We start from the raw sequence: 6166 nt of genomic DNA on the forward strand, positions 1-6166 counted from the left end.
GCACACATATGACATATACCGGGGTTTGTAGCTGTACCGAGCTCATTGTTGAGGCCAACCATACAAGAGTTCATGAGACCTCCTTGTTGGTGCGGGAATATTGGCCTTGGTGGCCACTGTCAAGACCGTTGATTCTGTGATGTCTTAACCAGATCTTATAGATCCTTGTATAAGATGTGTATCTCTGCTTATCTTCATTTGCATGATTCATGAGGTTGGGGGATCTTTACTTTCCTTAGGTATATCTGTTGGATCCTTGCTATACCTTGTATGAGTGACTGATATGATTGGGGATGCATGCTCACCATATGTGTAAGAATCATATGCGACCAAACACTTGATTCTTGAGGTAGGCATATGTTTTGACTGATTTGTGCTTCTGACCAAAAATATTGCAGATCTGATTCTTGAGCGGTACTGCCATATATTGGTAACTTATCATATAACCTCTGAGGACGGTGTATTAGTATGATACTGACGGGGCTCAGTGGCTCGGCGTATCTTGCTGAGGAAGACTTGTTAACTTCTGCTTGATGCATTAGTCTGGGTAGCGTGCAGAAGAAGGCTCAATAGCTCACATGAGAAGCTTGACCTGATTATTGTGCTGGAGAAGCCTGAGTTCCATACTTGAGAAGCTTCTCCTCGTGTTTTCTTGTTGAGAAAAATTCATTTCTGTCTATCATAAGCTTTTACCGAGGTATCTTGCTGAGAAAGACCGGGTATCTTGGACTGGAAATTGTGCACATATCAGGCTGAGGAAAATCAAGGAGCCTTACATCATAAATTTCTTCCGATAGCGTGTGAAAGAATACCGAGTTTCTTACATCCAAAGCTTCATATTATGATATGCAGACTGAAATCCACACACACACACATCCATAATATCTGGTGGCTGATTATTTGCATGAGAAAATTTGTTTGACTTTCTTCCTTGAGCATATCACATTCTGACTTTATTTCGGATGATAATGTATCTCAAGCATCATGCATTGCCGAGCCAAAATTTTGTATATGATCCATACCTTTGACTGAAAATGTACTATTGCTCTTGTACCTGACTTGTGTTGCTACTGACTTGATCATTACTGTTGTGAGGAATTTGTACTAATGTAGACTTGAGTTATCAGTAATGTTGTGAGGAGTGCACACTAATGCAAAATTGATTATCAGTCTCAAAATCAGATATTCCCCATTTCACAACAGTCGGCTGAGAATTCCATTCGGTTTAGCTGAGCTTCCAAATATTTGAACTCCTTATTACTTCTTCGAGTCTGGTGTCAGTTGATGAGCAACTCTTTTTATAGGGAAAAAATAATGTAACACCGGGGCCCAAAAAGAAAGAAGCAAAAGAAAAGTCAACTAAACAAAAGCACACAACAACAATCAATTCACACACAATCAATGTCACATATTACTGCTAGTCGCACAACATATGCATGCCTACTTAAGCACACAAATCTCGCGGGGTCTCTGGTTCTACGATCTAGCATGCTGTGACGGTGTGCACGAGGACAAATAAACATGTGGAAGAATTGGTGTAAACAGCGCTACACCAAGTGCTAGCTTAGCTAGGTAGCAACATGGACTAGCTCGGAGGCGAGGATGCACTTGATAAACCTGTAGCGGGACACGAAGGTCGCAACCACATTATTATCAAGCGGACGGAAAAAGATCCGTACTCGTCCAAGGAATAGGATAGCGGGGGAAACTGAGGCTGCTGTCATTTCCCTTTCTTGATAGAAGCATGTCCATCACCGAAACGATAGGCGGGGCTGAAGGAGGATATCGGCGAGATACCTGAGCACCAGTTTTGCAAATGTTGTCGGGATCACTTGGCATCACTCTGCTAGGACAAAAAGGACACCAAACACTGAAGAACGAGCAAGAAAAGAAAACTAGAGAAATGCAAAGGCTGAGCTGTAGTGGATCTGAACCGATGCCAGCTACACTCACCAGACAAACCGTTAGTAGCAAAATAATAAGGCTATATGCATGTTATGCAACAAACAAATGCAGCAACCAAATACAACAAACAAGATGGACTTTAAACTACCAATTTCTACTGGTTTCTACCACTCGTGCTGACTAGGGCGTCCTACAACTAAACCTGCTTTGATACCAAACGTTGTGGCACCCCGTCTTACAGAAACTGGAACACCCCGTATTCCAGCCCAGAGATCGAGGAGAAGTCTTCTGGAATACGGCACTCCTTAGCATAGAACAAACCACCTTTTATTATTACACGAATATGAATGCTTTTATTATTACACGAATATGAATACAAGGTCTCTGATATTATAAGGAATAACATCGGCACGGCGACACTACGCCATCCTCAGTTGCTCTATGCAAGCAGCAGAACAACTCGAAGCAGCGGAAAAACTTCTAGCAGCGGAACAACGACGACGGTGGTGAACTCCTCTGCACCTCACCAGCCTCTCCCCAAGCCTCCTCGACCACCAGAAATCAAATCCGGCATGACCTGTGATACGTCTCCAACGTATCTATAATTTTTGATTGCTCCATGCTATATTATCTACTGTTTTAGACATTATTGGGCTTTATTTTCCACTTTTATATTATTTTTGGGACTAACCTATTACCGGAGGCCCAGCCCAGAATTGCTGTTTTTTTTGCCTGTTTTAGGGTTTCGAAGAAAAGGAATATCAAACGGAGTCCAAACGGAATGAAACCTTCGGAAACGTGATTTTCTCATCAGATAAGATCCAGGAGACTTGGACCCTCCATCAAGAAAGCCACGAGGTGCTCACGAGGGTAGGGGCGCCCCCCTAGGGCGCTCGCCCCCTGCCTCGTGGGCCCCTCGAAGCTCCACCGACATACTTCTTTCTCCTATATATATCCACGTACCCCCAAACGATTGGGGACGGGGCCAAAAACCTAATTCCACTGCCGCAACTTTCTGTATCCACGAGATCCCATCTTGGGGCCTGTTCCGGAGCTCCGCCGGAGGAGGCATCGATCACGAAGGGCTTCTACATCATCATCCAAGCCCCTCCGATGAAGTGTGAGTAGTTTGCTTCAGACCTATGGGTCCATAGCTAGTAGCTAGATGGCTTCTTCTCTCTTTTTGGATCTCAATACAATGTTCTCCCCCTCTCTCGTGGAGATCTATTCGATGTAATCTTCTTTTTGCGGTGTGTTTGTTGAGACCGATGAATTGTGGGTTTATGATCAAGTCTATCTATGAATAATATTTGAATCTTCTCTGAATTCTTTTATGTATGATTGGTTATCTTTGCAAGTCTCTTCGAATTATCAGTTTGGTTTGGCCTACTAGATTGGTTGTTCTTGCCATGGGAGAAGTGCTTAGCTTTGGGTTCAATCTTGCGGTGTCCTTTCCCAGTAACAGAAGGGGCAGCAAGGCACGTATTGTATTATTTCCATCGAGGATAACAAGATGGGTTTTTTATCATATTGCATGAAACTATCCCTCTACATCATGTCATCTTGCTTAAGGCGTTACTCTATTTTTAACTTAATACTCTAGATGCATGCTGGATAGCGGTCGATGAGTGGAGTAATAGTAGTAGATGCAGAATCGTTTCGGTCTACTTGTCTCAAATGTGATGCCTATATACATGATCATACCTAGATATTCTCATAACTATGCTCAATTCTGTCAATTGCTCAACAGTAATTTGTTCACCCACCGTAGAATACTTATGCTGTTGAGAGAAGCCACTAGTGAAACCTATGGCCCCCGGGTCTCTTTCTCATCATATCAATCTCCATCACTTTACTATTGCTTTGCTTTTACTTTACTTTTACTTTATTTACTTTGTATCTCTATACCAAAAATACCAAAAAAAATATTATTTATCATCTCTATCAGATCTCACTTTCGTAAGTGACCGTGAAGGGATTGACAACCCCTAAGTGCGTTGGTTGCATTGAGCTATTGTTTTTGTGTAGGTACGAGGGACTCGAGCGTAGCCTCCTACTGGATTGATACCTTGGTTCTCAAAAACTGAGGGAAATACTTATGCTACTTTGCTGCATCATCCCTTCGGCTTCGGGGAAATCCAACGCAGTGCTCAAGAGGTAGCAAGAAGAATTTATGGCGCCGTTGCCGGGGAGTCTGCGCAAAAGTCAACATACCAAGTACCCATCACAATCCCTATCTCCCGCATTACATTATTTGCCATTTGCCTCTCGTTTTCCTCTCCCCCACTTCACCCTTGCCGTTTTATTCACCCTCTCTCTCTCTCTCTCTCTCTCTATCCTCCCTCTCTATTTGCCTCTTTTGCCCATTTGCTCTTGTTTGCTCGTGTGTTGGATTGCTTGTTTGTCGCGATGGCTCAAGATAATACTAAATTGTGTGACTTCACCAATACTAACAATAATGATTTCCTTAGCACTCTGATTGCTCCTCTTATCGATGCTGAATCTTGTGAAATTAATACTGCTTTGTTGAATCTTGTCATGAAAGATCCGTTCTCCAGCCTTCCTAGTGAAGATGCCGCTACACATCTTAATAGCTTCATTGATTTGTGTGACATGCAAAAGAAAAAGATGTCGATAATGATATTGTTAAATTGAAGCTATTTCCTTTTTCGCTTAGAGATCGTGCTAAATCTTGGTTTTCATCTTTGCCTAAAAATAGTATTGATTCATGGAACAAGTGCAAAGATGCTTTTATCTCTAAGTATTTTCCTCCCGCTAAGATCATCTCTCTTAGAAACGATATTATGAATTTTAAACAACTTGATCATGAACATGTTGCACAAGCTTGGGAGAGAATGAAATTAATGATATGTAATTGCCCTACTCATGGTTTGAATTTGTGGATGATTATACAAAATTTTTATGCCGGATTGAATTTTACTTCTAGAAATCTTTTAGATTCGGCCGCGGGAGGTACTTTTATGGAAATCACTTTAGGAGAAGCAACTAAACTCCTAGATAATATTATGGTTAATTATTCTCAATGGCATACTGAAAGATCTACTAAAAAGATGCATGCGATAGAAGAAATTAACGTTTTGAGTGGAAAGATGGATGAACTTATGAAATTATTTGCTAATAAGAGTGTTTCTTCTGATCCTAATGATGTGCCCTTGTCTACTTTGATTTAGAATAATAATGAATCTACGGATGTGAATTTTGTTGGTAGGAACAATTTTGGTAACAATGCGTATAGAGGAAATTTCAATCCTAGGCCTTACCCTAGTAATCCCTCTAATAATTATGGTAATTCCTACAACAATTCTTATGGAAATTATAATAAGATGCCCTCTGATTTTGAATCTAATATTAAATAATTTATTTCTTTGCAAAAGAATTTTAATGCTATGATTGAAGAAAAATTACTTAAGATTGATGATTTGGCTAGGAATGTTGATAGAATTGCTCTTGATGTTGATTCTTTGAAACTTAGATCTATTCCACCTAAGCATGATATCAATGAGTGTCTCAAAGCCATGAGAATTTCCATTGACGAATGCAAAGAAAGAACCGCTAGGATGCGTGCTAAGAAAGATGCCTTTATAAAAACATGTTCTTCCAGTTCCTATGAAAATAATGACGAAGATCTAAAAGTTATTGATGTGTCCCCTATAAAATCTTTGTTTTGCAATATGAATCTAGATAATGATGGGACTGAATATGATCCACCTTTACCTAGAAGGCGTTCTAAGAATTCAGAATTTGTTGATCTTGATGCTAAATTTGATAAAAGTGGGATTGAAGAAATTAAAATCCTAGATGTTGCTAAACCCACTATTACGGATTTCATGGAATTTAACTATGAAAATTGCTCTTTGATTGATTGTATTTCCTTGTTGCAATCCGTGCTAAAATCTCCTCACGCTTATAGTCAAAATAAAGCATTTACTAAACATATCGTTGATGCCTTGATGCAATCTTATGAAGAAAAACTTGAATTGGAAGTTTCTATCCCTAGAAAACTTTATGTTGAGTGGGAACCAACTATTAAAATTAAAAACAAAAATTATGAGTTTTATGCTTTGTGTGATTTGGGTGCTAGTGTCTCTACTATTCCCAAAACTTTGTGTGATTTACTAGATTTCCGTGATTTTGATGATTGCTCTCTAAACTTGCATCTTGCGGATTCCACTATTAAGAAACCTATGGGAAGAATTAATGATGTTCTTATTGTTGCTAATAGGAATTATGTGCCCGTAGA

The sequence above is a fragment of the Triticum dicoccoides genome, chromosome 5A (genome assembly GCF_002162155.2).
Source record: "Triticum dicoccoides isolate Atlit2015 ecotype Zavitan chromosome 5A, WEW_v2.0, whole genome shotgun sequence".
Lineage (NCBI taxonomy): Eukaryota > Viridiplantae > Streptophyta > Magnoliopsida > Poales > Poaceae > Triticum > Triticum dicoccoides.